The following is an 11,916-nucleotide window of genomic DNA, read 5'->3' on the forward strand; positions in this document are numbered from 1 at the left end:
AATGTGGTTCGGATTCCACAATAAGCTGTAGGTCCCGTTGCTAAGTAACCAGTTGGTTCTTAGCCACGTAAAATAAGTCTAATCCTTCGGGCCAGCCCTAGGAGAGCTGTTAATCAGCTCAGTGGTCTAGTAAAACTAAGGTATACTTACTTTTTTTTTTAGGCTTTTTAACAGGGACAATTATGGATATTTTCCAGTCCTTGGGTAAAATTCCAGTTTCCCATATTTTGTTTATAATCTTCAGTAAATATTTTTTGGCATCATCTGGGAGGTGTTTCAGCATTTCATATATGATTGTATCCTTACCTGGAGCTGTGGATTCACTTGAGGAGAGCGCCTCACGAAGTTCTCTTAGGGAAAATTTGTAGTTGTATGGTTCAGATCTTCCCAAATCAAAACTTCCGACACTTCAGAATTCCTAAATCTTTGAAATTCTGGAGAATAATTGTTAGGGCTGTAAACTTTAGAAAAGTGTTTTCCTAGCTCATTGGCAACTTCAGTGGGCTCTGTGATTAGTGTCATTTATTTTTAATGAGGCCAATGGTGTCGCTACAAATTTTCCACTCAGTTTCCTTATTTTGCGCCACACCACTCTTAGTGGGGTCTTGGAGTTTATTCCATTAATATAGTAAAGCCAACATTCTCTTTTGGCCTTCTTATAAAAGCGCTGCTGCTTGGCTAAAGCACGTTTGTAGATTAATTTAGACTGAGGGGAGCCACTAGTTTTGTAACGTCTGTAGCATTTCCTAGTCACTTTTCTCAGAATACCACGTCTTATTCCACCAGGGAACTGCAGGTCTACGAGGCTTGCCTTTTGTTTTTGGAATCGAGCTTTCAGCACTCTGCAAAGTAGATTCAAAATTTAAGGAAGGGTATAACAAATTAAATCCCACCCCACCAGCTAGAGGGTGGGTACTCTGCATTCTATTTGCCACATCGACCTGTGGTGCATGAAGTGAGCCTTACCACCAAAGTAAGGCCTGTTTTTGATGGGTCAGCATGTGGCAGCAATGGAGTCTTCCTAAATGACTGTTTAGAAAGCGGTCTTTCCCTCAACCCTGATTTAATAGGGGTTTTACGGAGATTTAGAAGGTGGAAGATGGCCTTAACCGCTGATAATACGAAGGCTTTCCTTCAAAATAAAGGTGAGGAGGAAGGACCACAATGTCTACAGGCTTTGTTGAAGGTAAGAGACTGTAAAACATTACCAATTTGTAAGAAAGCCATTTGGAAATAATAGTCTAGTCCCTTTTTGTTGAATGCCACTTTTAAAATTTCATTTTAAGAAGTACCCTTCATCAGAAGTGATTTCTGAATTGCTTGAAAACCTGTATGTTGATGACTGGCTTTCAGCAGCTGATAGCCCTGGAGAGGCATGTTCAAGATTTAAGGAAGCCTACAGTATTTTGGAAGTAGCTGGAATGCCCTTGTCAAAGTGTACTTTAATTGTAAAACCTTGTCCATAACAGATGGTTCAAGTGTAGAAGGTGAAAAGGTTTTAGGCCTACACTGGGTTTCCTCCCTTGACTGTTTTACCTTCAAGGCTCAATGTGGACCCCTTTGGCAAAATTGCTTGTACAAAGAGGACAGTGTTAGACCCCTTAGGATTTAATCGTCCCTTGGTTATGCATGCAAAAGTACTGTATTGTTCCAAGAAATTTCAAGCCTGGGTCTTGACTGGGATGAACTATTACCATAGGCTATGCAAGGTAGAATGAAGTTGTGGGTTGTAGCATTTTCCATTCTTGAATCAGTGAGAATTAATCGTTACTTATTTTCAGTTACCCTTACATTCACCTCCATGCCTTTGGTGATGCCTTGGAAAAGGGTTATGAAACATGTGTATGTGAGTGTGCCTGACAGGGGTAATTTCAAGGTCTCACTGGTGGCTGCAAGAGGTAAAGTAGCCCTATAGAGAAGTTTTCACTCCCTTGGCTTGAGTTACTTGCCTTTTTTGTGTGCTAGACTTGTGTTTGTGAAGTCTGTATTGCAGCTGGTCCAGGAGGTTTCTGTTCAATGTTGGACAGATTCCACTGTTGCCATGGCTTGGATTAAAAGAGAACCAAATTGATGGAAAACCTTTGTAGCTAACAAGAGTAGTGGAAATTCAAGTTGACCGCTTCTTCCTGTTGGCAACACTGTCCTGGTAAGGGCAACACAGTGGATCTGATATCTCAAGGTGTTCATGTGGGACAACTCAGGCAGCCTGATGTTTGGTTAGAGGCTTCACCTCGGCTTCGCACATCACCTCTCCCATTTCAAGGAGACTAAGTTTCAGCCCCTTCCAAAAGGGTCCTCTTTGACCAAACTCAATCCTTATCAAGATAAGGATGGTCTACCGAGAATAAAAGGGCGCTTAGAGAATGCGTACTTGAGTTTGAGAGTGAGCACCCTATCATTATCCCTACCACTCACATTGATTTGTTATTGGTTCGTTTCCAGCTTGGATTGCTTAAACATGCTGGTGTGGCTACGCTCGTTTCCACTTTGCGAAATAGTTATTGGATCATTCGTCTTTGAGAGGTTGCAAAAAGGGTTTGCAGAGAATGTTTTGCTTATCATTGATGTGAAGCCTAGGCCTGTTCTCAGCCTGCGGCTCCCATTCCTGAGTTGAGAGTTAAATGTGGCCCTACTTTCACTGTTACAGGTCTAGCCTTTGCTGGTCCCTTATTTTGTATTGATTTCCCTTCCACAAAGTTTTATATTCTTCTGTTTACCTGTGCTATTATTTGAGGTGTCCACCTGGAGCTTACTGAATCCCTTTCGGTGGCCGATTGCAATTTGGCAAACTGCTGGTTTACAGCTGGACGTGGTGTCCCTTCTTTGTTCTATTTAGGCACTGCTGAAAAGTTTGTGGGTGCCTCCAACCTGTTGAAGCAACACTATGGCCCCCTGGTGACCCCGTGAAAGTTTCTTGCACCTAATGTGCTGTGGCAGTATTTTGGTTGGTATGAATTATTAAATGTTTTTTTATGTTTTTGTTTGTAAATGCCTGAAGGGTTTAAGTTCATGATGTTTTTTCTTTTTCTACTTGTAGTTTGCTTAGAGTAGTAGGGTAGAGTGGTCTCCCCTACCTGGATGCCCATAGTTCAATGCTTGCCCTACTTTGCAGCAAGTATCATCTGTAAATCACTGTTAAGTGGTCATTAATTGGGTAATGGGACACGATGACAACTGGTGTTTTGCCAAACATTTCTGTTGGAAATATGGAAAACTCCGTGTGCAACTCAGTCGTGTGAACTGTATTATAAATTGTGTTTAAAAAACAATTTTGGGTACCTAGAATCTGATTTATTCTAATTCCAGTATGAATTGATAATACAAAACATTTTCAAGTGATTGTTGAAAGATATATTCCAAGGAAATCAAAAACAATTGAGAGATGAATCAAAGTGTGAATCAGGCTGACAATGAATTTGTATATTAATCAATGCTGGACAGTTCCAAGTAGATTACATAAAGATTTATCTTTAAAGCGTAGATATTAAGGTTCATAATTTGCATCAGACTATTAATTTAATTTCTTTTGTCTATACTGTACATTATTTGGTTGATACTGTATGCAGTTGAAGAATTTTGCTGTTTTTTCTGTAGGATTAAGACTGAAGTAGAATAAGTTTTGATGAGCTATAGTATTAAGTTAGGCTACGGTAATGTAGGTTGAGTTAGGTAGAGTTAAGGTTGAAGGTCCTAGACCACTGTAATTGTAAGGCATAAATTAGGTTAAGGAAAATCAGGGTTTTATTTAAGAACCTTCATATTTGTTCCAGCATCCTGATCTAATTGTAACTATTAATAGCCCTTACAGCCCCATGGTGGGCAGGTTGGTGGGAGAGCCTCATTAGATCTGTGAAGGTTGCTTTGGGAAAGACATCGGATATCAAGTACAGTAATTGTCCAAGAATGAATTAGTTTTTTAAGTATATCTTAGTTTAACCAGACCACCAAGCTGATTAACAGCTCTCCTAGGCCTGGCCCGAAGGATTAGATTCATTTTACGTGGCCAAGAACCAACTGGTTACCTAGCAACAGGACCTACTGCTTATTGTGGGATCCGAACCAATTGGTTACCTAGCAACAGGACCTACTGCTTATTGTGGGATCTGAACCACATTATGACGAGAAATGAACTATCACCAGAAATAAATTCTTCTAATTCTTCATTAGCTGGGTAGGAGAGTCGAACGCTGGGCCAACAGCGTGCCAGGCGACAGCTCTATCCACCCCTACAACAAAGAACTTAAACCACACTCCATCAGGTAGAGGCACGTATCAATTCTAGACCCTTGACATTTGTAGGTGAAGAATCTGATGTTGCTAATCCCTTTACTCCATCTAACTTCCTTATTGGTCATTCAGCTGGGTTTCAGTTGGCAACGGCAGATTTGTGTTAGAGAGACTGTGTGTCAGTTGGAGAAATTTTGGAGTCTGGCAATCAGAGAATCTTAGAAACTTAGAAACCTGCCTTGTAAGGTAAAGGGGTTCAAAGAAAATTGTAAGGAAGGGTTCTGTTGCAATTGTAAAAGAAAGAGTGGCCAGGCTGATGTGGCCCCTTAGAGTTATTACTGAATTGTACCCTAGTGATGACAGAGTAGTGAGAAGTGCCTCTGTTAAAATTAAATGTGGATTTATAACCAGATCTGTACAAAACTTGTATAGTTTGGAAATATCAGACGTCAACGAGGAAAAGGTTTGTAATTCCCAACAAAATAAAGGACAGTCAAATTGCAGAGGATCATGTGGATCCAGTTCAATCACCCTCTGCTGAGTCTAATGTATGTAAAACTCGAAAGGGGAGGTCTATTAAGGTACCTGTCAAACTCGATTTATAACTTTATGGTTGCTGAGATTGTAATGGAGGTTCTCATGATAAGTGTGTTGATACACTCCTATGGTGGGGCGGTTGTTAAGGGGTATTTTACTTGTTGTTCAGAGAACGTTCCCCAGTACCAACCCGTGTTTACGTTGTATCGAAATGTTTCTAATTAACCTTTAAAGTCTACCTCTACTAGGAGCTCATACTGTATACTTGTTTAAACCTTTCTTATATGGTGATTATAGGGTTTATAGGGTGTGTATAATTACTTTAACATGGATTTGTGTTGCAAACTATTATTTGAGTTTTCCCTTTGCAATGGTGATCGCATCTTTTTCGCCCATCCCGTGCCTTATCGCAGACCACCTGTGCCTTGACGTATTTATTCCATTTTCGTAGTTTTACTTGACACTTTGCTGTTGAAACTGTAATTTGTTGCATTTATTGATTTGTGTGCTTTGCCTGTAACATGAATGCGATTTCTTAACATGAATTGAGCTTTGTAAAGGAACCATGGGACCTACCTGCTCCCGTTAAAGTTAAGTACTGTATATCTTAGTTTAACCAGACCACTGAGCTGATTAACAGCTCTCCTAGGGCTGGCCCTAAGGATTAGATTTATTTTTACGTGGCTAAGAACCAATTGGTTACCTAGCAAAGGGACCTACAGTTTATTGTGGAATCCGAACCACATTATAGCAAGAAATGAATTTCTATCACCAGAAACAATTTCCTCTCGTTCCCACTGGCAGCAAGGAACTACCCGCTCCCGTGTCTGCACGCTTTTGTGGAGGGAGAGAGAGAGAGAGAGAGAGAGAGAGAGAGAGAGAGAGAGAGAGAGAGAGAGAGAGAGAGAGAGAGAGAGAGAGAGAGCTTTGAGTAGCCGTGGTTTTCTTTATCCTGTGAGGTGACGTCACAGGACGAGTCTTGTATGAGGAGAACGATATAAGATGGACAATTTCTACAATACAAAAGTACAGTAGTACCATTACCAACCACCCATAGAATCATATTGAAACATGAAAGGTATAAACAAATTGGCTATGAAGCACCTGATGGGAAATATCTTAGTTGACTAAACAAATTGACTAAGCACCCGATGGAAAATATCTTCGCTGCCTAAAGAAATTGGCTACGAAGCACCTGATTAGAAATATCTTGGTTGACTAAGAGAAAAAAACCTGATTTTGAGAGCAAGATATTTCATTAGGCAATGAAGCGACATAATCAAAAGAAACTTATTTCAAGAATTTAATACAACCTCTGGTGGTAAACGAGAACTTCATATAACACATAGTCCAAAATACAGGCATCAGTAGCAATATTAGAACTTAAGTATTTCTATATTTTTAAAATGCACATCTCTGATTAGTTTTCTAATACTGGCTTGGCAATCATGAGGAAAGCAGTGGAGAGTGCTAATTCAATTACGAGATACCAAAAATACCAGACTGAAATCGACAATATAAAAAGGTTTCCAAACAAACACAAAATGAGCAGACACGGTATAAATCTCGATTGGTTACCTCTTTAGCTTTTAGGGCATACTCAAAGAGGGACTGGCAGTTCTCTTGACGCAGTCTTCAAATTCCTAAGAATGAAAGCGGAAGTTAACACCGCGAGTTTCATTTTCCCTATCGAACATCTTGGGCGCACATGAGAGCGCGCACATTTACTCGCATTACTTTGGCTACGCTTATCAATACTTGCGTGACGTGGCGGGTTTGGTACAGGTCTCAATTCGAGTATCTATGCATCCAGTTTCTAGCGAGAATAGCCTACACGGTTCCTCTCGTGTAAGTCAATATAATTATGAAATAAGAGTCTGGTCAAGTTTAACCAAACTAGGGTTATCGGTACAAAAAAGTATCCCACGCAGCTCTACCACCAGTGGAAAAAGGTGACATTTTCTTTATGACCTCATAAGGTACAGCAACATACGATGCAATGGACCAAAACATGTCTAGAGCCTACATATACTGGGATGGAAATGTAGACTTTAATACTCTATCAGTATTGAACACATAAATAAAAATAACCATCTTACCTTGTACTGTCGCACCGAATGTGAAACAATTCATAGATAAGGTTTTCGGTAGCAATTTCAAATGGCGATGGGAAAACTACCTATATGTGGATACAACTGAACACTCGTACTGGTTTATCATGCGAGCACTCTACTGTTGAGTGTTGACTGAGTCGCGTAGATACCGTGCCGCCGTGCGTAACAGCGTTGCCATGCACAAGCTACAAAAGTCTGGCTTTGGATTACTGGATACATATATGTATAAATTTTCTTTAAATTGAAAGCCATTAGAACATAAGGAAACAAATACAAAATGCCCTAAGGATTATTAACAGACATTCCTTTTGGTTCACACGCCCTTCTGGGTATTCAACAGATTAAGCGAGTACTTGCGGATTTGGTAACACTACCCTAGACAAGTTGAATACTTGCTCTGAGTTGCTCAATTGCAGATTTGGTATGTCCGCAACGAGATGAATACATACACGACCCCTAAAACATCTTAATTAAAAGTAATCCATTTTTATTTGTCAATATTTCCCTTCATTTCGCCATATCTGATTGAGGGTTGTTGTTCTCAGATATCCATATCATATGAAGGTTTTAAGTCGATGAGACTAAGGCAGTAGTGTGTGTACGGGCTAGTGGAAAGAAGACCTCTTAGATCGTAATTTATGAATGTTTGATTGCACAAAACTAATGGAAGGTACCATAGTTCTGGCATGTTGGAACTTCGAGTGGGTTAATGCAGTTCACTGCGACGTCTAGTTACTTTACAACAAAGGATGCGTTTCCACAACGTGACGTAATCTCCCACAACGTCCACTACGTCGCTTTGCATGTGCAATCTTTCATCGCCACGTATGTTTATAGTTAAACGGTAATCTTAGTTGCTCAGCCTTGCTCTTCCACAATAGGCTAAATATCCTACGGATAATGAATGGGTGTGCAATTATGTCCATTGATAATTTCGATGCGGAAATAGTGAGGGCTGGAAGAGACCAAAACTTATCTCTAATTTTACTAGACGGCCTCAGTCAGATTGTATCTACGTCATCATTAAGGTTTTAGCAGAATTTCGAGTATATCAGAGAAAATTTTCACAACACACTGTGAATGCACCACTGTGTAGATGCCTCAAAGACATTACTTGATAACGGCGGCCTTAAACTTTTCCTGTCTTTCGCAGAGCTCTGCCGGCATCGGAACCTTGACGTTTCGGTTTTCAACTAACTGAACATGGAGGAATTGAATTCATATATAACGTGTTCCGAGACATACGAAGACAGGTCGGCCAGTCAATAAGGATTAACCGGGTCGACCGCGTAAAGTGGGCCATTCCTTATGTATGATTTACCGGTTGTGAACCAAGGACAGTTAAATATTTAGTACTATTGTAAATATATACAGCTTAACTCCAGGAAAAGTTTCATTTTATTTATTGGATGTTTGAGGTATTCTGAGTATATCTTCATTACAGTTTGTGTCGAGAAACTTTAAAATAATAAAAAGAGTTGTTACCCTCGCTGTCAATTGAAAAATTAACTTAGTTTTGACATCTGAGGCTGTATGTTATAACATTACTGACTTAAATTAGGTTACTGGTACACTACCATTAATAGAAAATCCATACGAGACAAACCATTTAAAGACGACAAAGGATGGTCGAACGTTCTGTTGTACCGACGAGCCAGCATGCAGTGGATCCTGCGGCTTCTGCCCGCGATTAGCCCGTGTGACATTGTCTGGTCGACCGTTCCTAGTGGGTCCTGTGAAGAAATCCCAATTGGCTGACAAGCATGTGACTCTACGAGCACCATACATAACGCCAACTTAATTCAGATTCAGTATATCACAAATAATCACGTAATCATTTTTACCTCCTCCCTCACCCAATGTCCAACCAATCAGCGACTTCGGAGACTAATGCGGCGTATTTAGTCTTTTATTATTTTGAAATATGTTCCGGCACATCGGAGACAAGGTATCCTGATCCCCCCCCCCACACCCTCAATTATGGTAGATGTATCGGCCGACAGTGTAAGTATTGGTATTAGTGAAGCACAAATCGACGGGAGAGTTAGATTGGCTGAGAGATAATGGTACCAGCTTGTTTCCAAGGCCATACGCTATGCTTTGTTTTGACCTTTTTTGGGGGCTGAAAACTGACTTGGGCTGAAATCTGGTGATGACGCAAAACTGATTAATCGTTATTTTAATTATTTGCTGTCGTTCATGTTCTATTTTTAATATTGTACAATAATCAAATGTAAAAACCCCATGCAAATAAACTTAATTTTCCAACGTCACCTTGGAAAGAGCCAAGACATAGACGGTATACGGTGCAAATGGACATACAATTCGAAGCCATCATAAAAGGGGTAAAACAAGACATTTGGATTCAGCTTGCTTTTCCCTTGTATTTTAAATTCTTACATACAAACATGATATCCAGTAAATCCACGTGGGTCACCATGAAACGGAATGAGTACTTCTCTTCCAAAATCATTATTTTCTAACCTTTCGGTAAATATCTGATAAACACTATCCAAGTTCAGTTTCACCCAAACCAATATAAGCAGCAAATTCCTTAAAAAAAGGGGGCCAAGCAGATCTATGTTCTTATGAGGCGGATGAATACGGAGACTTCCTGCCATTTTGGCTGATAGATCGTGACCTAGCAACTGAATTTAAATAAGAGGCTAATCAAGGTGACATCCAAGAGTGCCTAAAATCATGAGACTAACTCGGGTTACATCTATGGAGATGACCTAAATCCACAAACAAAATACTGTATGACCTTTCGTACTATCAAATCACAGGTCCCAACTCCCCCTCACCAGATTGCGAAACAACTCGTTACTCTATTTATACTGAAATATAATCATGCTTCAGTCTACCTCTGATTTCATAGCTTGCTTACGCAACATGTTTTGTAAAGGCACTATTGCACCCTTAGCCTATATACGACCACTAATATCCTTCATTAAACTTATAGCATTTTTCTTCAATACCAGTAGGATACTTGATATTGGAGTATGTGAACCTCCTAGACATACTTGATACACACATACCTACCATAAATTTATTGTCACCAAGAAATTTATCGACGAACATTACCTACTTGGCCGTTTGCGAAGTGCTTTTTTTTTATGTTTCCTCGTTCACGGTTATGTTAATATGGGGACGGGGGAATAAGTACCTGGCATCCTAATTTAGGTTAGGCTGCAACCTTATTTTTTTTTCTTTTTACAGTACCCTAGGTCAGGTTAGATGGTTCGTGGGGGGTGGGGAGTTGGGGACCGGTCCTCCCCCCATCCGCCAGGTAAGGACCCAGTGGCCCAGGATAAGTTACGTTGGGTTGGAAACCCTATTACTTATTATGTGTGCCGTAGGTTAGGTTAGGTTAGGTGGGGCCAGGGGGCTAAGGTGAATCACGTAACACAAAAGCTTGTTAAAAAAAATGAACGAAATAATTCAGTTTCATAAAATCTAAGAATACTGTCAGTTCATTTGGAAAAGACACATTAACCATAGGCTAGCCTACTGTCTGCGTCAAATGCTCAGTTATGCCAAACTGATGAAAGGGTGATTAAAGTTACATTTGGCACCATTAAAACTACTGACAAAAAAATAATACATCTTCATAAATTGAACTAAGCCTACACTCTCACTGACTACTCTGTCTCCTACATCATTATAGCATACGCAAACATTCTTTTAAACATAATTGAAAGCTCACGTGACTTTCTAGCAGAAAATACCATAAACACTGCAAGAGCTTAAAACGGGCAAATTATATATTAAGGAAGACTCATCTTACATAATGCACTTTAGTAAACGTTCCCGACTGTACATACTTCAAACTTCACGCATAACGGCATTCTACTCAAAATCGCCTCGGATCTCGAAGCTGCAATAAAACTCAAATGATCAGCGCTTGGAATAACCAAAATCCATCACCACTAGCTTTATCTGAAATTACAATGTTATCTGTACACCACAAGGCTAAAATCCGAACAATAAGCTGGTGCAGACCCATTAGTATCTCCCATTCCCAATGTTATTCCCCACACTACCAAAGAAGCACACCTGCTGCACAATGTTGAACCTGAAACATCAGACGTCCCACAGAACAACAGCAACATTATTATTTTCACATACCTCATCTACAAGAACATTTCCACATACTCATCGCAAAACCAGTCACCACATCTCAAATACAACAGTACTTTAGCCTACTTTAACCGTAAATTCCCAGTACCTACATGCAGTATAACTAATCCAGATACCAATTCCAAAGTCTGATTAAAGTCCTTATTTTGTATAAAGCACGGACCCTCAACCCAACAGTTTCACCTTTCTCTTGTGTCTCCTATCCCACCTAACCTTAATCCAAGTCCTATCCTTAACCTTTCATATCATCACTCTGCCTTCTTTGCCTCAAACATCTTCAGTAACATTAAAAGCTAAGGTAAGATCCGAAAGCATATATGATTTGGCTGAACTTGAAGAAACATTGCCGTGTAAAGCCGTAGTTGATGCGAGTGTGCTACAAAAGAACACCTGAGTTTACCTGACGTGCCTTCTCCAAGGATATGAAGACCAAGGTCCTGATGGTGAACACGTTGACGATATCCGATCGAGTGAACTGTGAAAACTGAAGAGTTGGGTGCGGAAGACACGAGCGATTAATTAAGAGGTGCTGGTGTACATCAGTGCATCACCAGCGTCCAGCGGGTATATTTTAACACTTTTTCACTCGCAAGGCTTGAAACAGACAAACTTGACCTAACAAGTGTTCGTTCTGATATAGACAGCGGTAGCTGGTAGCTGAAGGGAAACAACCAGATGATCATTTGTAAATTTGAAAACAGCAGTTTTAACAATGTATAACGATTGTTCTCCAGAGATGGTGATGGATCTTTCCATGGCGTTGAGGAAATATATATATATATATATATATATATATATATATATATATATATATATATATATATATATATATATTATATTTTATGCAATTTAGCACAAAAGAGTAGGCTATACAATGTGCTCCATGTTTAGTTGTGTT

General features: G+C 39.8%; 1 protein-coding gene across 1 annotated transcript in view; it reads right to left on the reverse strand.

The window, feature by feature from the left end:
• The window catches only part of LOC136827986 (uncharacterized), a 168,548-nt gene extending 156,990 nt beyond the window's left edge, over positions 1 to 11,558 (reverse strand). Inside the window, exon 1 of the mRNA XM_067085606.1 lies at positions 11,419 to 11,558. The gene's annotated coding sequence lies outside the window, so the exon portion shown is untranslated. The remainder of the gene's footprint in view (positions 1 to 11,418) is intronic.
• Between the last annotated feature and the right edge of the window lie 358 nt (positions 11,559 to 11,916).

The sequence above is a fragment of the Macrobrachium rosenbergii genome, chromosome 42 (assembly GCF_040412425.1).
Source record: "Macrobrachium rosenbergii isolate ZJJX-2024 chromosome 42, ASM4041242v1, whole genome shotgun sequence".
NCBI lineage: Eukaryota > Metazoa > Arthropoda > Malacostraca > Decapoda > Palaemonidae > Macrobrachium > Macrobrachium rosenbergii.